General features: G+C 43.2%; 1 protein-coding gene across 3 annotated transcripts in view; it reads right to left on the bottom strand.

The window, feature by feature from the left end:
* LOC144772896 (arylsulfatase D-like) overlaps nt 1-23,877 on the bottom strand; it is a 547,027-nt gene that overhangs the window by 402,326 nt on the left and 120,824 nt on the right. The gene's annotated exons all lie outside the window — the stretch shown is intronic.

Below are 23,877 nucleotides of genomic sequence, written 5' to 3'. Positions count from 1 at the left end.
GAAAGAATATGGATCATTGATTCCAAGTGAAAGAAAGATTGTATGGCTGCAGTAGTCCGAATTCAGTCTACTTCTTGAAGTAGTGCTCAAACAACCTAAAAAACCCTTTTCTATCGTTGTGCGGTACGAAGCTTTAAAAAAAACCTGCCTTACTTCATGTGTTCTGTGATTAGAATCTGAGATTTGGTGGGGCAATCGAGACTGGGTTATTTAAGTGCACAGCAAGCTTTCTTTTATTTATACCCGCGTAGCAGGTTACTACAGCTGGTGGAGCCAGGACAGCGTAAGTGAGAAATTCTGAGCAGGGCATGGCCACACACTCGCTTTAAGGACACCTGTGTGCACTAATAACATTATACACACATGGGTAAAGTTGTCCTTGTGTGTGGTAGCACATGATAAACGCAGTGTAGAGTTTACAGAGTGACCTTGCAATTTTAAGCGCAAGAGAAACTTAACATTGTTTTTGGTGGGTTCATATGTGGGCGCCCACTAAGCACAGGACAAGCGCAATTTATAATTTACTGAGTGTCCTGGTATATATTTGACACACGATACACACAACACACTAATACGTCTGTGGGTGTGTCTGTACACTAAGCACAGGTGAAGCGCGTTTAGGGTTAACAGTGAATCGTATGTTTTACGCACAGGATAAAACAAGAAAACAGTTTAGTGTCTGTGTGTGTACACAAAGCACCTGACCTGATCTGGCCTAGCAAGTAAGGGGTTAAAAGGCCAGGGAGCGCGGAAGTCTGCCACTTTGACTTCGCGCTCCATGGCCTGCCCCTCCAGCCTCTAGGAGGCTGTAATTCTTTTTCCCCCTCCCACCATCCCCTGAAGCACATGATTGGTATTGTCTTTTATGAAGGTTTTCACAGGTTGGTTCAAAATGTATACAGATGACAGGTGTGTCGTACTAATATGTTTTGTTCCTTAGAACTTTATCCCGTTTACAGGTCATCAATCGTCGTATTTATTGCTACTTCCTTGGTCTGGCGCTAAGGTCATGATTGGAGAGCAGTAAATTGAAGGTCCTTAGGGGGCGGCGCCATTCTTGAATGGGGTTGCCCTATGGGGAAGGACAAGTGGTCTCTCCTAGAACTCCAGGGGCAGTTACAGCCTGTTGGCTACATGGGTGCGGGGGGAGGGGGGAGTCACGCTTTCTCTAGGCTGGTTGGCCACCCCGCACGTGCACAATGACGCCAGTAAAGGGTGCAGCGATGCAAGGGCCCCCTCTAATGGAGTTAATGGAGCGTACGGGGGTAACCGGGGGGGGGGGGAGTACTCTCACGGTAAACGGGCCCTCTGCGCATGCGCACTTCGACGGAAGGGGGTGGTTAATAGGGTGTATGGGGGTAACCGGGGGGGGAAGTACCCTCACGGTAAACGTGCCCTCTGCGCATGCGCAATCCGACAGGAGGGAGTGGTTTAAGTGATAAGGATCTGACACCAGTTAGTGAATTTGCCGTCGGCCCAAATAGGATATGCAGAAAAGTAATTATTGTATAACTATGATTGATACGTTAGATTCGGATAGGAAATACCTTGTACTAGAAGTATGTTAAGCTTAGCCATTTGATATCTGTATATATCAATTATAATCAAATGTCATGGAGCGTTTTCTGCGTAATTGTGTAAATATTGTTAATTTCAATTTTTATTTATTTTTATGTTTTAATAAATACGGCCGGGGGTTGTACGACCCCCGCCTCCAAAGAAATACCTCTCATGTCCTTTTAATAATGTTTGTTCACGGAAGGGGGGGTCCTCCGGCAGTCCCTGGCCATACGACAACAACATGAGACTTGTCCCCATTTAGAAACCTAAGTTTGTCTGGAAATGGCATACACGCAAGGCCAAGATTTCTCAAATTACTTCTGACCTATGTGAAGGAGTTTTGTTCGGATTGCACAGCCAGTGTTTGATCTGGAAACAGAAGGATGTGCTGTGTTCAACCTTAAAAATACATATGCTCGATAGTAAACAAGATGGCCGCTTAGGCTCCTGGCTCCGCTGACCTCCGTCTCCTGCCGGATGATCCTGTCATATATCCTGAGTTTACGCCCGACCTCTGTGTGGATGTACTGGTGCAGAGTCTGATGGTGCAATCCCGAGAATTTTACCGGCTTGATTGACGGAGTTACGTCGTGTTTTAGTTTGCAGCCTAGCCCAGCTTGTGAGCCGGGGCCTCGAGTACTGGCCCAGCCGGGTTACAGTTGAACAACATCGGCCGTGGGACTCAGGCAGGGTCCGGTCTATCGCTGTGGAGGTTGTCTTTGCCCGATTCTGATGGCGGTCATTTGGGCTGGTTAACATCAAAGGAGTGGTGACATTGCACGACTGAGGCTGTGGGCGGAGGTCCCTGTCCTGGAGACCCGGTTTCCCCCCGCCGGTGTTCGATGGGTCGGGGTCCTCGCTCGCGGTAGCAGAGTACAAATAGCTGCCGTGGTAAACGATAAGTCGCCCTCCGCTGCCGTCCGTTCCGCTCTTGCCTGTTCCCCCGGAGAGACCCGGCTCTCTGGGGAAAGTGACCATGTTCAATATCGAGCGAGAAGAGATGGGTCGGACGGAGTGTGAGCCGTTGCTGAGGACCGTACTGGCCGCCATCGGGGCACTTCACTCACATGTGGAAGCCATTGTCCACAAAATGATTGCGGACACATTTGAGGCAGGGCGTGTGAGACCTGACTCTGCTCCATTGCAAGATCTAAAGCGAGCTAAGATGCCCACGATGAACATCTTAACGGAGGATGAGGGCCCCGTGCAGCAAGGAGTATTGAAGCCCTTGGTCAGTGTGCCGATGAATAATTGCGAGCTTGGCGCTTCGAAAGGATGGCTACGCCTAACATCGCTGCCGACTGTGGGAGAACTAATCGGTGCTCCATTCCCGGAGACTCCTGTTGGTGACTGTTCTCGGATTGAAACAACATCTTTTCCCTCCCTGGCAGTTTCACTACAGTCGCGGAGGAAACAACGTTTGGATTTAATGTCGGTGAGGGAGATCTCCTGTGCTGATGGGGTTCTCAAAGACTCAACATTTTTGACTCGTTCCAGACTGAACATTTTTTAACTCTTTTCGTACTTCGATTCTCCTGTGGATGCGGTGGTTCGACCGGAAGGGGTTCGCATGAAAGATCGGAAGGGCCAAGGATGAGATTGATTGACTGGGTTCGATATCATGGCCTCAATGGATGAGGGATTTGCTACCATTATGCTTACGGGAGGTTGGGCGGTGTTTACAACTTCCCCTGTTTCGTTCTGTCTGGGTTTCCTGATAGCTTCTTGATTCTACAACAGGGGTTGCTTGTTCCTGGCGGGGGGGGAGGGGAGACCGGGAGCCTGTACGAAGATGTCCTCTTCCACTTTTCTATATTTAGTATTTAGTTAGATGAGGCGACAGGCACACTGCTAGTTGGGGTTAGGCGAAAGCCATAATATAGGGGTGCAGGGTGGGGGTAAGGGGTTCTTTGTATTGTTTACGTTTTTGTTTTTATGTTTAATTTCCTATTAATATCCTGCTATTAGGTGCCTTCCTGATGGGTAATCCTGTTTGGTGGGAAGACGGGTCCTGGGGGTGATATTGTTTACACTGACCTCTAAAATGTGTTGCGTTTTATTATTGCGTGCTAGTTGCGGTCGTTGTTTAGTTCACTGCTCTACTGTGTTACGCTCTCCTGCCACTCGAAATTGCCCTGCTCATTACAATTCTGTTCCTATGGGTGGTGGGGTTTGTGATCAGGCTGGTTGAACTGATCTTTATATTTCCTGCATATTATACGGCTGCACGCCAGTTACAATTCATGGCTCAGCTTTTGCCTCGGGGGTCATCCGTCTATTCTGTTCCATATGATTGTATAATTGTTGTTTGTTCCGTGATGTAAGGCACCTGCCGTTGGTGTTTCTTGTTTTCTATTAATGAAAAGAATTTTTTTTTAAATACATATGCTGCTACCTTCCTGGAGAAAAATATGACTATTTCCATAGGTTAAAAGCCATGTCACCACACAGTGGACAGAGCCAGCCTACTGTAGGGACATTGTTTTTTCTCGAGTGACCTTACATATCGTCCACATAGTGTTCCAAAATCAGAACCTTCTGATGTATGTAGCTCAGGAAGCAATGAAGTGAGCGTGGAGTGTCAGCAAGCTTTCATGATCTGCTGTCAGGAGCCTCAAGTTGAGTGGTACAGTGCCTATTATTGTTTCCTGTGCCTCCAGGGTTTCCTTTGTTGCTGGCTAAGCCCAGCTTAACCATTTCTGTTGTGATTTTCTATACTCACGCAAACATAGCATGTTGTAGTATTGTAATTCGATACTCTCGTTCAGTCTCTTCATTTAGCTAAAGTTATGGTAGATGTATATATGGGTTTCCCGTCATCCCCTCCCCTTGGTCTCATCCCCTGTTCCCCTGTAGTCTGCCATTGGAATGTTCCGTGCTCGTTCCAGACTGTCAGCTGTTAGTGACAGTTGGAATGAGCCGGTTGGAGGTTGTGCAGAGTTACGAATAAAGAAGACTTTCGCAAGAATTACTTTTGTCTTCATTATAACACTTTCTTCCTTTGCACCAGTAGCAGCCGTCTTTGATTACAATAAAGTAACAGAATGAGATTGCTGCAAATTCATCTTGGTCTCCGTGAGCTTGCACATCATTTATTTCAAATGCTCACATTAGGCCTTCAACTCCAGTAAATGCACTGAATAAAACAAATTATCAGCAATGTCTGTACAGGTCCCTGGTAGACGGCCCATTGCCTGTGGGTCTAACATCCACTTCAGAACTCTTTGGTATTCAATTAGAAGCACCCCAATGCACCCAATATTCATATCCTACTATTTAGGCAGAAGAGGAATTCAGCACGTGCATGGGATTTAACTATTTTCATAGCCCATCTTGTATTCCCAGTAATCAGCTTTTCCTCAAATGTGTGGACTTAAATAGCAATAACCCCAGTCATCATTTAAAAGGAAGTCTGACCTTAGGGATCCACTGCTGCTCAAGTCATCCTTCCCCAAGCATCAGTCATCATCTTTTTGCACTTGAGTTTAACTGATGTTAAATGCATTCAATTCAGTACAGTACAGTATTGTCATTCACACAGGCCGCTGTGTTCACAGGAATCTGGAGGCAGTGGTACTGCTGTCCATCGCTTCTTCTTTCCTTCCATGTAGACGCCCAATCAGTTGTCCCTCTTTTGGTGCTTGGATGGGGAAGGGGAGATCAGGGAAAGGTCACAGGTCTGAAGTTTCCTGCACTGTCTTTTACGATTCCATTATTCGGTCCCTGGGGGATGCTGTACATTGACCAACTGCAGCCTGGAAATCACCACTAAGACTACTCCTGTATGATATCCGTCTGCTTCCCATTTCAGTCTTGAAATAATTGGAAAATCCATCTTTGCTGCCATGGACTACTGATCCCAAAAAGCGCTAGCAAGTACTCAGAGTCCAGACATTCAATGTGCAATACTTTGTCTGGAAGTAGTCCTGCTGTTCCTCCGCACTGGATTATTTCTTTCAGAACATGTGAGAGGTGGGAATAGGACAAGCAAGTGCTAGTCTTGTGAAGCCCTGTGACTCCTCCCTGGGCTTACTGCTGCCTGGAACTGCTTATAAGCTGCCATTGTCTGAAGCTCCTTGTTTGTGCATGGGAGTTTGTTCATCTGTGTACCAAATATATTGTTGCTTGTTTTCCTGACCAGTTCATGCCTTGCTTCAGCCAGAGCCTGTGTCCTGTTCGTGTGCAACTTGCTGTATATTTCTCCTAGTCATGCTTTGCTTTCTTTTAACTCCCTTTTCTGCCTTTTGTCTACGGTCAGATGCAGCTACAGGGACAGATCACTAAGTGGTAGGATAGAAAGAACATTTTTGGAGCTGGATGGGTGGGTAGCTCCTTTTTGAATGGCTCAGGTTTAGAATGCATGAAATAATAACTCTTCAGGTGGAAGGAAGAGTGGATAACTTGTAGTGTTGCTGGAAGAATATTTCCTTGGTATGGAGATGTCTGTATGTATGCTAAAAGAACAGTTATCCAGGCCCTGATTCTTTCCAGGTTAGGTTACAGTACCATCTTATATCTTGGAGCAGACAAGTCTGTGATCAGGCACCTCCATGTGAACCTTTTAAAAGAATGCCCCATAGAGGTAGACTCTCTAATTCCAAATATGTAAGTGTCTGAGACAGACAAGCCAACAATTAACATACCAGCTAACCGCAGAAATGCAGTTACACAAGTGCAGTTGCAATGCAGTCTGCCCTAGACGGGTGGAAACGATACCTTCATGGTTGAGGCTCACAAAGCAGTCAGGACAGAGGTATTCTATTCATGGTTTACATTCCCAGCAGTTAATACAACGTCAAGACTGTTTCACACATACACTGCAGATACAGTTCCTCAAAACTACACAGCTTATGAATCACTAGAAATACCACTAACTTGCCCAGAACATCAAAAGCGGTTTAAAGGCACCCTACCACATACGTACAACAAAGTTAGACTAGGTCCCCTTACAAAAGAGGGAGCCACATGGCCAGTTTTAGCTGAATATACACCTTTTCCAGGTATAGATAATCTGAGAGCTCAAGAGCTACACACATTGTACATAGATCGGGTTAGAACATATATACATTTAACACAGTTTGTCATGCGAACAATGCCAACAAATCATGCGCTGGTTGCTCAAGTTGCACAACACCACTAGGCTACACCGGGCATCAGCCCACAAATGATCAATGCAGTCATGGGTAAAGTTCCCATCAGACAGGAAGAAATTCCATTCTGTATTGCACAGAAAACAAGCAGCTTGAAGCATTATTTCCCCATATGGGACCCCAGGAAAAGCACAAGAGTCTTACAGTATACATGCCAAAGGGGATGGCTCCCTCTTTGGAAGACTGCACAATTTGGGTACAGTCTTTGCTACAGTATATACCAGAACACATGGTACACCTTCAATAGCTGTTTTGTCAGAGGTGCTTGAACAGATTCAGAATGAAAATGGGGCAAGCCCGGCCCTGGGTTTGGGGATGAAAGTGAAGGGCAACTTTGCTGCAGTGTATGCCATAATGTTAAATAACATTAAAGGAGAAGCAGCAGCCCTGGTTCTACGCCAACAACTCACCAACTTGACTCTGGGAGAACAAGAGTGCTAGTTACCTAAAATTATTGAGGAAACATATCCAACAGTAGGCCAAGATAATTTGGGATCCAGACCCAGTAAACCTCAAATTAAGAGTAATTATGAAAAGGATAACTCAAACCAGTGCCTGAATCTTCTAAGAGGAAGTGGGACAATAGAAACACAAAGAAAAGACCAAGTCACAGGCGGATCCCCTCAACAGGATGCCATCGAAAAGTGCTACAACCTGCGTAACGGAGACAATATTAAGACAACTGACAGGTATCAGGATACTGATACACATTCACATCGTTCCTTTCAGGACTCATCCAAAAACCCTCTGAGAGAGGAGGATGGTTAAAGTGCAGATCAGAGGAGTATGTGAAATCAAAAAAGGATTCACAACACTCTTCTGACTATATAATAAATAAAGAAGATAACCTTAAACAGTCAAAGCCTCAATTCAAAAAGATGAAGGTAGTTGGGCTGAAAGTCAAGATTGTCACAGATTTGAAGATACTGCTTCTGCGCAGGGACTGGGCTCTGACCATGCTGGACAGCGCAACAGAATTTATTATAGTTCACCAGAACCAGATTGGTTGTCTGGTGAAAGTACTGTTGAGTGACTAAATCCAGGTGGAAATAGTGGATACAAGGGTGAGTGTTCCGCATCATTTATATGAGATGCAACTCCAATTGGAGTGGGACAGGCTGAGATGCAGGAGAATCTGTCATTCGGTTATGATATTCTCTTGGCTGAAAAGGATTGGCCACCTGAATTCGTGATGGATAGCCCAGAGGGCCAAATGTTCATTATTCATGCTTTTTCTGACCTCGCCCCATAGACAGTGAAAAATGTGTACACCAGGGAGTAGGCTTTAATGCTAGCTCCTGCATTATACTGCAACCATGTGGGGTGGGATGGCAGTTCCCTTATCACGTTATACCAGTGAGGTCGCCCCACATCCTAAAAGACAATACCCAATAAAAAATTAGGTTAAAAACACAAGTTAGCACTAAAGGCGGACAGAGCACAGTTGGGGCTCTCTGGAATGCTGGCCCCCCTATACAATAAATCGCTGATCTCCTCTAAGTTCGGCCCACTACGGCACACGCTTATCGTGTGGCATGCGGCGCTTCGCAGGCTGAAATGGCAGGGAGTGCTAACACAGCTCACCCCGTTGTGGGACGTGAAACAACTTGGACAATTGAGGCAATCTAAGGGCTTCGACCGTTGGGATGCAATTGGCATATCAACCATTGGAGATCTATGGCAGAAAGGGCAAGTGCTACCTTTTGAAACACTACAACGCCAATACGAGCTGGCGCTGACTGAACGCTTCAGATATACGCAGATACGTCATGCCCTGACAGCAGTGTTCGAACCTGGTAAAGATGTCCCAGAGGCGTCCGCATTAGAGGACAGGCTGCTGACTGACTTTATGCCCTCAAAAGCGACATCCCTAACATATAGAAAACTTGTAAACAACTTGCCCGATCCCCTAGAGACCTTGCGGAAGAAATGGGTGCTTGACTGTGGCGACATGGACGATACGGAGTGGCAGGAGGCGACTTCATCTCCAAAAGAAATAGGGGTCCCTGCCCGCTTGCGCCTGGTACAGCTCCGCATATTGCACAGGTCATATTACACAAGGGATGCGCTGCACAAGATGAAAAGGATTGCACACCCATACTGCCTGAGGGGATGCGGGGAGATAGGCAGCTTCTACCACACGATATGGGAATGCCCCCAAATTGCACACTATTGGGTTCAAGTGATGCGCACCATGTCACAATCAGAGGAACTCTCCATACTCCCTGACCCCAAGCGCTGCCTCCTGAACATATGGGAGCCCAACGACCTCACGCGCTATGGGCAAACCTGGATGACGATAGGTATAATGATAGCGAAGAGGAATATAGCACAGAGGTGGGGCGGGGGGTTGCCACCTTCCATATCGACCTGGAGACGAGACATGGATGCTGCAATGATGGCAGAACGGGCTGTGTATCGGAACAGAAGGTGCCCCAAGAAATGGAAAAGGGTCTGGGGGGCGTGGAACAAATACCGAGGAGACATTTGCGACCCACCGTCGGATACAGACAGCACTAGCTCTGATTCTGATTAATGCAGCTCCACCCAGGATGAACCCAGCAACCCTTGCTTTAACATGTATAATAGTAAGCTCTAGTGTTAATGATGTAATTACACGGTTGTCTGGTCCCACAATGCAATGCCTAACGTATTTTGTATTCTCATGTAACCAAGTATCGCACTGTTTTCAAAATGCCAATAAAAATATTTTCAAAAAAAAAAAAAAAGTTAGCGAGATACTCACACACCTTGAATACCAAGGTGTAATAAAAAGTTGCACCTCTACTTTGAATAATCCTTTGTTTCCAGTAATGAAATCCGACCATTCATAATGTGTAATATTAGATTACAGACACCTCACACGTGTGTAAAAAATACAAAACACTAGATATTTCATTTGAATATTTTCTGCCAAAATATAGCACCTGAAAGTAGATATTTGACCACATTTAATGTGCTGGGTTCTCAAAACAGTTCTGATGTTTGCCCCAGTGGTATAATAGCCCCGGGCTATTCTCAGCACGGGTCACAGAACTTCTGCAAAAATTTGATGACAATGCATTGTCCTATGTCAACGACAGATATTTGACAGATGATGACCTTTCTACACACTTGACATCAGCAGCTCACATAGTTCTGGGGTTTGCTCACATGGGCTACAACTTTAATTTAACTTTAATTTAAAATAATAAAAAATAGCCCACCTCAATGTCCTTCCTTGGGATATGAGCTGTCAAGTGAAGGGAAAAACCTTGCAACACATTTTTTCTTCAAGAAACGTGTGTTTTACAACCAACAAACACACTGAAGAAACTTCAACCTCTATTGGGATTTCTACATTTAGGCAAAACTAACATTCCAGATTACACAGAATGATTAAAACAGTTCTACGGCTTGATTCATCCAGACTTTTCAACCATACATTGGACAAGTGAACATGCTCTCTTCAACACACTTACACACACGTAAATACAACAAACATGGTGATATGTATCATTGTGGGTGCATCAAGATATAACTAAATTCCAGTCCATGAGGGAGACACTGTACCAATTGCATATAAATCTCTTTTATACAGCAATGCTGAAATGCGTTTTACACTGACTTTCTTCTGGAGGTACAGAATGCCGCAGCAAGAGAAAGATCCTTAGCTTAGGGGAAATGTATCATTGTCGTGATTCCAGTTCCAGCCCTTGAGGCTGTCACAAAAGCCAGCGTTCCTGATGTTAAGGCTTTACATCCATACATACATACAGTTGGCCAACCCTCTCACCGAAACAGATGTAGACTACAGATTTGACTCTACACGACAAACACAAGCATACCTGCAATACGAAAATGAATACCCTCTGCCTAATGAAGTCATGCCTTTTAATCAGTATGATTATATCAATTATACTGACAGCTTAGCACAGCCTGTTGCAGGGACAAAACACAAATACTCTGAAGTGTGCGCTGCTGTAGAAGGTAGAATAGAGGATAGTGAATTTTGCCCTCACAAGACCTACACACAGTCACTCGGTGATTGCACAGTGCATCTTGCAGAACTCAGGGCTCTAATTCTGGCACTGGAGAACATGGATCCCGGATTCCCTACAGTAATTGAATGTGATTTAAATTATCGAGTCCAGTCTTAAAACGAGTACTTAAACTAATGGAGCCAGAATGGATTCAGAGATTCCAATGGGTACACCATAAAGCAGAAAATGCTTTAGGGACAAGTGGCAAAACTCAGTGTTTGCCACAGACTCATGTCATACATACACAGAGTCATCAACATGTAGATATACACATTGAAGGGAATTATATGCCTGACAAAGCCATAAAGCCAACAGTGCAAAATGCTGCAGTCGCTGAAATTCCTTGCTCAAGTACGAGGAAAGATTGAGACATCACGGTTGCTGTCAACGCAGCACAAATTGGCACCCACCTGCTAAAAGGCTTTCCTGCAATGTACTCCTATCAGTTTGCTCAAATTCCTGAAGTGGGGTATTGAGTGATACCAAATTCATACAGGTTAGGATTGACCCCAGTAGCACATGAGGGCCTAACACTGATGCATGCAGGGGTGGCAGCTACAATTTCACTATTGCAGGAACGCTATTGGTGGTCAGGTCTTTACAAACAGACGAAGGACTTTGTCCTTAAATGCAACATCTGCCAGCATATGAAGGGTTCCACTGTGACATGTCCACCACAGACACATCTATTGATTTCAAACAAGCTTCTGGCTTGTGTTTACTTGAACCACTGTGGTGCTTTACAATCAGGTGGAGCTTACAAATACATATTGGTAGCAGTGGATTCCTGCTCTCGATTTATATGGGTTTGGCCACAGAAATGTTGCCACAGTCTTTGGATGGCTTTTAAAACTACAAGGATCCAAAATCAGCAAAAGGCAGTAAACATACCCTTCTGACTTCCCTTGTTCACCTCACATACGCTGTAATACTAAGAAAAGCTTCTGTTTGTACAGAGGAAAGTGGGTCATGCTCCCAAAATTCCATTCAATAAACTCGTCCATTAAAAGGGAGCCCCCAACCCTGCAGGGCGGCTTCAGCCTTAGGGTAACAAAGCATCCCGTTAGTCAAATAGCCAGGTTTTCAATATGTTTCTAAACTTCAAAAATGAAGAACAAGCACAGAGCTTCTTGGGGAAGAGCATTCTACAAAGAGGAATCCACAAAAAGAAAGGACCGCCATCCTTGCCTCCTCAGTTTCCCACAGAGTATGGTTGGGGATGTAAGGCTTAATCGCTGACCTTTGAGCATATAGCACAGTTCTTTGAACCGGATGTGTTTATTTATAGTGAGCCAAGGAAGAGTCAATAAATGCGAGAAAACCAAGACAGGTTTATGTATACAAAATAAAGGTCAAGTACCAGCAATCTGCACAATCTGAAGCCTGTGCACAACATCTTTGGTACTCCATAAGTACAGAAAATTGCAGTAATCCAATCTGGAAATAATCAAGGTCTGCACAATTTTGATTTGAGGAAAATAAAAGCCATGATATGTTCCTCAAGCATCTAAGTAGGACAAAGGAATTGGCAGCCACCTTATTTATTTGCGCCATTGTGAGCTTTGTATCCTGCCAGAAGCCCAGGTCCCTGACCACCTTGCTAAGGTTAGGAAAATATCCCAGTTCAACCGGTTACCAATGCGGGTCCCATAGTTGCTGCTGATTGCCAACCAATATAAACTCAGACTTATTTCTATTCAACTTTAGACAATTATTACTCATCCATCACACTGCCTCCACAGGACACGAGCTAAGATTAGATTAATTGATATTATACTTGCCATAGAGTGACACAATAATCTGTAGGTCATCCGCGTAAGCTAACAGAGTCAAGCAATGAGCTTCTACAATATCAGCCAAAGGTCGTACATGAACATTAAACAATGTAGGATTCAGTGACAAGCACTGCAATACCCCATATGGCAGCTGAAAAAAAGAAGACACATAGGGCTTCAAAACTACTTGAAACGTTCGATCTTGCAGTAAAAACAAAACCATATTAAGACCATAACCTGGATGCCATCATCTTCTAACTTCTGGATAAGTACGGGATGGGAGATAGTACCGAAAGCAGTGCTCAAATCGAACAAGATAAGAGGGGCTGTTCCTTCACAATACAGAACCCACTTAAAGTGCTCAGTAACAGCTAGCAGTGTGGTTTCTGTGCTAAAACCTGGAAGGAAGCCTGACTGTGATGCATGCAACAGGTTTTGGCCCTCCAGAAATGCAGACAGTTGCCCACTGATATGTTTTTCTAAGATCTTCGCAGAAATAGCTAGAAGCGATATTGAGAGATAATTCGCACAATCTGTAGCACAGAGAATAGGTTTTTTATTTTTTTTGGCAAGAGAGACGACCATAGCAGGTTTCCAAGCCTGTGGAATTATGTCAACAGATATAGAAAAGTCGAGCAGAATAACCAGAACCGGAGCCAGCATAGGGCTCAGCTTTCTCCTCATGATTGAGAGAGGCAAAGGATCCAGCTGAGAGCCTGATTTGATGACATCCAGAAGTGCTAAATAAGTGTTATTATGAAATTGATGGAAAGTAGCAAAGATTAAATTTGATGACATGGGTGGATCATCACAGATTTTGTGGCCAATGGGACATTGAAAGAAGCCTAGATGTCTACAATCTTTCTAGAGAAGAAGTCCTCTAGTTTGTTATGACTGGATTGTGATAGAGAGAGAGAGAGAAGTGGTGACACCTTCCAAGAGTTCATGAGAGACTTAAGAATGTGAAAAACCTCCTTAGAGGAGGCCTGAGCACTATTATTTTTTTCAGAATAATATGCTTCAGTAGTCCAGCAAGTCCTATGATAATCCTTACAAGCTGCTTTGAGCTTAATAATATCCCCCTAGGAATAGTGCTTTTGCCAGGCGTGCTTTAAGCGTTTGCAGTTTTATTTAGGGCCAACAGATACTTGCTGAACCACATAGCTCGAGTTCAAGTGATGTGTTTATACCCTTGTTTAAGTGGTAGTAAAGGCTACAAAAAATGGCAAATCCACTTGTCTACAGCTCTGGTGTCATCATCTACTGTGCCAACTAGTTAAAGGATATTCTCCTCCAAATGAGATTAAAACACTTTAGAGTAGAATTTGGACCACAGTCCATAAAGAGTAGTTGTTCCTGTAGTAGCCTCTCCATACACAATAATACATATCATGGTAAAAGGTAAAAAATGATCTGGCCAAATGAATAGTGTAGGAGAATAAACAGGTAAGGGAGACAGAAAAATGGGGTCCAAGATGTGTCCAACTCTGTGGGTAGATGCATTGACTAGTTGCTGAAGTATCTGGGCCATGACATCTTGAATAAGAGAGGATCCATGCTACACTAAGCTTCATCAAAATGAACTTGAAGAATAAGAATGTTGAAAGTGGTAGAGTTAAGCATAAATGGGTAAATGGCCTCAGCCATTAGCAAGCTACACCTACCGGCAGAGACAGGAGGAGGTAAATCAAAGATCCCGATAAAGTGAAATTATTGGCGAGTTCTAATGAGAAAATAATACTCTTCAAGTCTGAGATAGATACATGTTCAACCAGCTGGAGAACTAAGATTTAAAAGTGACTGCAATACCTTCCCCTCTATTCACCACTGTCACGTCTAACTATACGGTAATCATCAGTACAATATCGGAGGTGGAGTACTCATTCTGGCACATTTCCATCAAAACCAGCTCAGCAGGCATATTGTCAATTATGGAGTCAAACTTTTTACATGATGTTTTACCAGGGAGTGACAATTTTGACTGAACATGCTGTAGGTTACTTGTCTAAGGGGCCACAGAAATATCAGTGGCAGAAATGTCCTTATATGTTCTCCAGGCTGAAAACCGCAATGATAAAAGCAGCACTTGTGAAGTGCCAAATCCAGACTAAACTGGAAGAGGAAAGGCATAACTGGCAGAAAGACTGGAGTTGAGCTGCCAAGTAAATGATTCTATATGTGGTTACCCAAAAATAGAGTTCCTGGCCCATGGCCCATTCAGGCACAGACAGTCTTGTCTTTGGTGTCAAAATGACCGCCTTGTGTGCTCTCCGCTACCCAACAATGCTGTGATTTACAAGGCAGAATAGCAGCAAATGAAAGAATATTTACATACATTACGAACATTAATTTCTTTAAAACTACTCAGCAGATTTACATTAAATAAAAAAAGCATGCTTTCTATATATATATATATATATATATATATATATATATATATATATAAATATCTAGATTTTTGACAAATCTGGTGTAATTCCATTCAGTCATTTTGTGACATTGCTGTTCAATTCCCCAAAGGAAAATTGCATAGGGGAAAATGTATTTTAGATCCTCCTTCCCCTTTTCTCAGCCCATACACATACACACATTACCCACTGGCTAGGTTGTTACAGTTAGGACCATGTTCCCATAGAAAAAGCATTTTTTGGCTTGCCTATAACTTTGGCATTGTTTGACCAATCTTCATGGAAGTTTCCGAAAGAAGTATCAAGGTAGGTTCTAGTTGTCATGGAAAGTTTGTGAGTGATCCGTGCAGTGGGAACCGAGGATTTGGACCCCAAATAAGGGTTGATTTGTAATGTTAATTCCCTTTGGAATCTTTAACCACACCTACCCCCGAACCGCTGAACGGACTTACACAAAAATTGGCAGGGAGATGTTGGTTCAAGGAAGTGCCTTTTGCCTATTTGGTGTAAATCTGTTCAGACATTTTTGAGAAATGTATGCTGAAAATTATAGTTATATCTCTGGCCGCTGATATTTTGCTGTCGTTTCGCGAATAATAGTTAATGCACACGCCAAAGGAAATGCTCTGATTGGCTGGACGTAACCTGAACAGGAAGTTGCGACCACCATTTTATCTATTGGGAACGGTTCCCAAGTCTGAAAATGTGTGTGAAAGCCCACAGCATAAGGGGTCAGGGTGGAGATACTCTGACGCCTTGTTTGAGAAATAGCGGTCTTAGTGACACAAGTTATGTGTCCAAAATCTTTTTTTATTGCGTGCGATATTCACGACAAACGTGACCCCCAGTGCAGTCCCATTGTGTATCCTTACGGGGACTTCACGACTATCAACGTTATCGCGAATATTCATGGAAATATCAAAATATATCGGTAAAACATTATTACACATTTTATAGAGATATTGAGATTCTGATAAATATTTTTATAGAGTTATTTATATAGTGAGTTATCTACTGTGATTGTTAGAATTAATTATATCGTTTTCATTTTTGAATGTGGTGGTGGCTATTGAATTTCTGCATTTGTTTTCTGTTTTCACGACATATCCGCGGGGAACGCAATTACCAACGATCTCCGGCCTCACTAAGGAAATATAAAATAGGTTTTAGAGATGGTTTTTATAGCAGCTTCCTAGAAAAACATGACTTTAAAGAATACTGTAAGAAACTCCTTGTGTGTAAAATATGTGTGTATATATATATTGTAGACTTTATGACAAAGGCGCGATCGTCATGGTTAACAACATCATTGTGATGTACCGAATAACCGTGAAAAAGGATAATAGGTCTGAAAGATGGTTTTTAAAGAAACTTAGTAGAAAAATAGGAGTTTAAATGGGCTTAGAAAAAAGTATGTATATAGAAATATGTGTAGGGCAATTTTCGCAATGGATTTTTTTTCATGTTATTTTTGGATGTGTTGGTGGTCATTGAATGTCTGATTTTGTTTTCTGTTTTCGTGACGTCTCCACAGGGATCACTACATCGTCACGAAGAGCCCCAAAAACTGTAGAAATAAAATCTTTAGAAAAGCACTTCACAATATTTCAGGTACTAGGGTGGCTCTGACAAGATCCATTGTGTTGGTTCTGTGTATGTCGCTGCTATTCATAAGACCGGATGCAGAGTTTCGGGATACTTAGAAACACCCTGTTCTCTTAATCTGTAAAGTGCACTCCATCATTTTTAAAAATTTCATGTATTTATTTTTATTTATTTGAAAAGTTTTATAAAGAGCAAACATGACCCGTACAGAGCACTGTACTCAAAAGCAAATAATATGAACAGGAAAGGTAGTAAATTTAACAAATAAGCAGACAGTTAGATAAAAACATGAAAGAGAAATGACCAGGAAATAGGAGGTATAAAGCAATACAAATGCATCATTGCTCGTTAAAGAGTACAAAAGACCTGAAGCACTAATTAGTTTTGATGGTTTCATGTCTATTTTTGCAAGTAACTATTCAGGAGCAAACCGTGGGTATGGGAATATCTGAGTGGTTTTCTGAGTGGGTGTATAAATCTGAGTTGGTGGGAATCTCGGAGTGAATCTGTGAGTGTATATGTGGGTGGGCGAGTGTTTTACTGAGTGTGTGCATGAGTCTCTTGGTCTGAGTGGGTACATGAGTGCCTGAATAGATCTGTGAGTGGGTGTAAAGTATCTAAGTGGGTCTGTGAATGTGTGCATAAGCCTCTGGGTCTGTGAGTAGGTGTGTGTGTTTGAGTGAGTGGGAGTGTCTGAGAGGTCTGTGAGGGGGTACGAGTCTCTGAGTGGGTCTTTGAGTGGGTGTGTGAATTTCTGAGTGGGTCTGTGAGTAGGTGCCGGAGTGTTTGACTGGGTCTGTGATTGGTTGTGAGAGTATCTGAATAGGTCTATGAATGGGTGTGTGAATCTCTGAGTGGGTCTGTGAGTGAGAGCCTAAGTACCTAAATGGACCTGTGAGTAAGTAGGTTTGTGAGTGGGTACATGAGGGTCTGTAACTGGGTGTGTGAGTCTGTGGGTAAGTGAGTGGGTGCATGAGTCTCTCAGTAGGTCTGTGAGTGGATGCATGAGTGTCTGAATGGGTCAGTGAGTGGATGCATGAGTGTATGAGTAGGTCTGTGAAGCAGTGTGGAAGTGTCTGAGCAAGTCTGTGATGGAGTCTCTAAGTGGGTCTGTGAGAGTGTATGAGTGGGTCTGTGAGTGTGTGAGTCTCTTAGTGCGTCTGTGAGTGAGTGAGAACCTGAGTGGGTCTGTGAGTTGTTGTATGAGTCACTTAATGGGTCTATGAGTAGGTGCATGAGTGTCGAGTGGGTGCATGAGTTTCTTGAGTGGGTCAGTGAGTGGGTAGAAGAGTCTCTGAGTGTGTCAATGAGTGGCTATGTGAATCTGAGGGGGTCTGTGAGTGGGTATACCAGTGTCTGAGTGGGTACATGAGTGTCTGACTGGCTCTATAAGTGGTTGTGTGAATCTCTGCTTGGGTCTGTGAGTGGGTACATGAGGCTCAGTGGGTCTGTGAGTAGATATGTGTGTCAGAATGGCTATCGCAGTGGGTATGTGTATGAGTGAGTGTGAGTGGGTGCATGAGTCTTTGAGTGAATCTTTGAGTGGGTGCGTGAGTGCCTGAATGGGTCTGTGAGTGGGTGTGTGAGAGTAAGAATTAGTCTGCAAGTGGGAATAAGTATCTGAAAGGGTCTGTGGATGGGTGCACAAGTGTCTGAGTGGGTGCAAGAGCCTCTCAGTGTGTCTGTGAATAAATGCATGAGTGTCTTTAATTGGCTCTGTGAGGTGGTGAGTGAGTCTAAGTGAGTCTGTGAGTGGACGCATGAGTCTGAATGGGTCTGTGGGTGCGTGAGTCTGAGTGGGTCTGTGAGTGGTTGCATTAATGGCTGAGTGGATCTGAGTGGGTCTGAGAGTGCGTGCATGAGTCACTGAATGGGTCTATGAGTAGGTGCATGAGTTTGAGTAGGTCAGTGAGAAGGTGCAAGTCTCTGAGTGGGTCTTTGAGTGGATGCATGAGTGTTTGCAAGGGATCTGTGAGTGGGTGTGGGAGTGAGTGGATCTGTGAGTGAGTGTCTGACTGGGCCTCTGAGTGAGTGGGTGTCTGAGTAGGTCTGTGAATGCGTGAGTGGGTGCATTAGTGCCTGAATTGATCTGTGAGTAGGTCCATGAGTATCTAAGTGGTTCTGTGAGTGGGTGCAAGTGGGTCTGTGAGCGAATGTAAAATTCTGAAAGGGTGTGTGAATCTGAGTTGGTCTGTGAGTGGGCAAGTGAATGTCTGAGGGGGGTCTGTGAGTGGGTACATGAGTCTGTGTAGGTCCGAGTGGACACATGAGTGTCCGAGTGTGTCTGTGAGTGGCTGCATGAATGTCTGAGTATGTCTGTGAAAGGGTGCATGAGTGTCTGAGTGGGTCTGTTAGTGAGTGCATGAGTCTGAGTGGCTGTGAGAGTAGGTACAACAGTGTGAGTGGGTCTCTGAGTGAGTACATTAGTGTCTGAATGAGTATCTGAGTGTATTTATATTTGAAATTTTTTTCAGCGTTATTTTCAAATCAGTTGCAATGTTACAAATGGGCTGCGCTGAGCTTCACAATATATTTGCGAATATCGCACATGGAAACAAGTTGTACACATAAGGGGTCCTACAAAGACCCTTTCATCACACCCATGAGTTCAGGGTACCTCTACTCTGAACCCTTATATATCTTCCAATCCTTATTTTGAGCCCCCGGGAACGTGTACCATTGACTAAAATGGCAGTTGCAACTTTCTACACAGGCTGCAGCAGACATTCACAGCATTTCAGTTGGCACATGTATTCGAAAAAAAATAATGATTTATTTGCAAAGGCTTCACACTTCTACATATACAAATTTATTTTCCCATTAATAGCTCAAAAACTACTGAACGGATTTACACCAAATCACAAAACAAGGCTTTTTCTAGACCAAGAGGTACTTTTCTGCCAAATTTGGTGTAATTCTGTCCAGCAGTTCAGGCTGTAATTGTGTTTAAAATTCCTATGGCAATTAACATGAGAAACATAAATTTTTTAAACCCCCAATTTTTCTTAGACCCTGCTTGACGGATCACCTCGGAACTCTACATTCACAGCGAAAATCAGAAGGACACTTCTTTTGGAAGAATTTGTGATGAATCGTCAAATGGCGCTACAGCTAGAGGCAAGTCAAAAAAAGATTTTCCTATGGGAACTAGGTGCTAGCTATAACTACCGTTTACTGAACACATGAGTTCAACTAAGATTGAATTTTTGGTCATTTTGGTCGAGATTGTTGATCAAACTATACATACCAGACTATTTCGGAAAATTACTGCGGGTAACAGCATCTTGAATGCTGCAAGTTCACATCCCCGCCAACTGGTGTATAGTATCCCGTATGAAGAACTCTTAAGGGCGATACGCAATTGCAGCTCAGATAATAGTTATCTCCAAGAAAAAAACATCATGGTACAGCGTTTTAAGGAGAGGGGATACAGTACAAAAATCATATCTGAAGCTTGTAAAAAGGTAGACAAAGTAACTCGCACACAATTACTATACCCATTACCCAGGGAGGAAGAAAAAAGCACCCTGCGTTTTATCACTAGTTACTCAGGACAGGCACCTGACGTCCGGAAAATACTGAAAAGGCATTGGCATGTCTTTCTAACTGACAACAATCTTGAAAAACATCTTAATAAAGGTCCTCAAATAAAGATCTACATTTTTGGAATGTTAAGGGATGAGTTGAGCCCCAACTCGGTAACTGAATAGATAGAACCAACAGGGTTGGTCGAGGGGGTTTCAAACGCTGTAGGAACTGCAAGGCATGCAGTAACAGCGTGGATTGTACTATTCTTTCAATTTCTGGAACTAAAAAAGAGGTGGTAATACAGAAAACATTGACATGCAATACCACCTACTGTGTGTATGCACTAATCTGTCCCTGCAATAAAGCCTATATTGGCAGCACAAAACATCGTGCAAAAAAACGTGTGCTTGAACACATCAGGGGTATTAGGCATAATAACAGAAAATATCCTGTTGCACGGCATTTTTATGAACACCATTTTCAAAATGAAAAACAACTAAGGATGGTTGTTATTGATGATGTCCCTGACAACGTGCGGGGTGGGAATAGGCAACTCCTACTTCGCAAATTAGAGTCAAAATACATCATTGACTTAGAAACAAAGATCCCGCTAGGATTAAATTCAAGCGAGGACTAGTGTGTACACCTGCATTAGTGGAGCACTAATATTACTGCAAATTGTATTAAATTGTAAATATCCGCTGGTGACATGTAAATATTGGTTTTAATATTTCATTTCATTCAAAGGTGTGGCACATGTGTGGGGTGTGTGGCTATCGGTTTCACTGGATGAGTACTCAGCCCACTTGGGAATATTGGTGTCTCGCCAATGACTCAGTATCAAACAGCATGATTGGTTCGGACTAGTGAACTGGAAATTGCCCACTAGGACGGAATTGAGAACTTTGATTCAAAACTCGTGCTGTAACACTATGTCTTAAAAAAGTTTAATTTTATTTATTTTTTTAAATTTTGTGATTACACTTTTTGCATTAACCGGAGACATTGACATGGGTTCAACATTTACAAACCGTGCCAAGTGCAAGCTTGTTATTATTTTTCTACCTCAAGCTTAACGAGTAAGTTGCGGTAACATGGATTACCCGCCTAGATAGCCAATAACACACGTGTATATTCATGTTAGCGCGTTCCGTGCTGAATAAAGCAGGGGATTTTTTAATCTGATGATATACGAAAAATATGTTGTTAACAGGAGTGTTAAGTCTTTCTCAATGTATTGTTATGCTGAACTGAAATGCTGACATGTTAGGATCAGATTGGATTAATATAACGAATTTGAACTAGTATTATACTACGTTTAAATTTTGCTTACATTTTGTTTGTTTACTTGACAAATCTTTGGTGTTGAATTACTGCATAATTTAAGGTCGAGTCATGGTGATCAATTTGTTAATATCAAGGTCTGGACACCGAATTACAATTTAAGAACACAGTGATAAGATGGCCGCCACATTTTCACCGTATTTTGTACCTTTAATTTTTCACTTTGGTGAAATTGTAAGTCCTTCTTTGATGTTTAGGAAGACTATGTATATGTGTGTTAATGCTGCCTGTCTTGTTGGCGTGATCAAGAGGAAAGTTGAAACGCATTGCTGTGCAGTTGTGGAATAAATTATCTGCAATCTACTCAAGGTGTCCGTGAGATTTCTGGATAAGGAAATTGTTGGTGGTTTGATATAGATATAGATATATATATATATATATATATATATATATATATATACACAAAAGAACCTCCAGTTTGGAGCCCCTGACCCTTCAGGGCGGCCTCTGACAACGGGCACGGAGAAACCCGTCAAGTATCTACATCAGCAGCAAACATGAGAGGCCCAATACTGAGGAAAAGAGGCTTTATTCAGGGTCATGCGGCATCAGAAAGCTTCCCTTACTCCAACATGTTTCGGCGGGTGGGCCTTGGTCACGGAAGGAAGCCAACCACCAAGTGCGTGAGTGCGCGCAATTTGAATGTTTAAAATCACGTGACTTGATTAGCATCAATGTACCACAATGCAACTGGAACATAAATGTTTAAGCAAAATAGTTTTCATTTTTCATTTTCGTAGCTCAGTCAGTGCCGAACTTACTGCAGGTTACCAGTGCAATCAATTTCACAATATTCTGCAGTCAACGTGATATCTGTCTCAGCATAATGCTCGATGATTATTCGACTCTGTCCAAAACCTCGAGTCCCCAGCACGATCTGTGAGGATGTACTCCTCACACAATCCCTTCCAGCACCGAACTCCAACTTGCAGATTAGCATGCCTCAGTGGGTGCGTAGTCCGGTGAGTGGGTCATGCTCCATATTTAATATACACAAAAGAACCTCCAGTTTGGACACATATTAGTATTTTTGATTTAAAATTTAAAACATTAAATATTCAAATTCAGGATAACTTATTTTATTTAACATTGTTTACTACAAGATGTTATTTTGAGGCCTTTATTGTGTCCTGTGGAAGTGTGTTGCAATACTTATGAGTGGCCATCTGTAGTACTGGACTTACTTCAGTGCTGGGCTGGAGTACATTTACAACAGTTTTGGGACCTTGTTGGTTATACTAACTTAAAAATTGCAGTTTATGAATAGCAATTGGCTTAACTTTTGTGGGTCGGTGTTTGTATCTTTATATCCTTCCCTAACCCCTTTCTTATGCTTTCCTAAGCCCCTCCTTACCTCTCCCTAATACCCTCCCTAGTTTCGTTTTAGGTATTCTCCATTTTCTACTACTCCACATGTTACTCCCACATTTACTACTAAAATGTAGACCTACATGTGCGGGGGAACTCCATAACTGAGGCAGAGACCTACCCATAGAATAGAGAGAAGAGGCAGGGTTCTGCACTCATAGGTTTGCGTGTAGCATATTGCAGTAAAGGTAAACCTACAAGAAAGGGTAGTTTGCAAATAGGACCCATGAGGTCAGTGCCTGACAACATCTTCAGCTGTTTCAGCTCCTTCACTTCCATGCAATTTGCTAATTTGCTAATTGGCTTTCCTTCCTTTTTTTTAGGTGTGAACCTGGGATTCTATTGGAATTTTCAAGGGCATATTATCAAGCTCCTTATCGCTTCTTTAGCAGCAGTTTCCTGCTGCTAAAGCGGCGATAATATTAACACTATTCTTAATAATATGCCCCGTCATTTAATTGCTACACTTTTCTTGTGCTTACAGCTTTGCTACAGGTGCTACCACCCACCATCTTGATAGCCTCTACATTGGCGTGGTACATTTTTCAGCAAGTACAACACATATAGGTTTGCTTCTCTGGCGAGTGGCCTTCCACCATCTAAAGGGTCCAGGAGCCTCTCCTGAACTGTTTGGCTGTATATCCGATTTCAGGTAGGACCAGATGCTATAGTTTTTTGTCAACGAAAAAGAGGTGTGCTATGATGCCATTAGAATGGCATACCTTGGGGCTTTAGGTTTTGTATTGCATGAGTCTCACATTGCACTCAGTGTTTTTTTTAGGTCTCGCTGAGCCAGCGAGGCGCTGTTGGAGAGACATTTAGTAGGTGACCTTTCAAAGTGCTACAGGCTGGCCTAGTGCTTGCGTTCACGCGAGCGTGCACACGCCAGCCGCCATCTGTCTCCTCAGTCATGGGTCATTAAGTTGCTTTTTCCTTTCTTTCATGGCTCATTAAGCCTCACAGCATGCTCCTCAACCCCCTTGCTCTCTGCCCTCACTACCCCCTCCCACGCAGCCCTCACTACCTGCTCCCACGCAGCCCTCCTCCTCTGTAGCAACCCCCTTCCCTGCCTTGCCTTTCCTCATGACCAGTGCATAACACACAACACACACAACCA

This window comes from Lissotriton helveticus, chromosome 8 (assembly GCF_964261635.1).
Source record: "Lissotriton helveticus chromosome 8, aLisHel1.1, whole genome shotgun sequence".
NCBI lineage: Eukaryota > Metazoa > Chordata > Amphibia > Caudata > Salamandridae > Lissotriton > Lissotriton helveticus.
The sequence above is the reverse complement of the archived record's forward strand: the minus strand, read 5'-3'. Positions and strand labels throughout refer to the sequence as shown.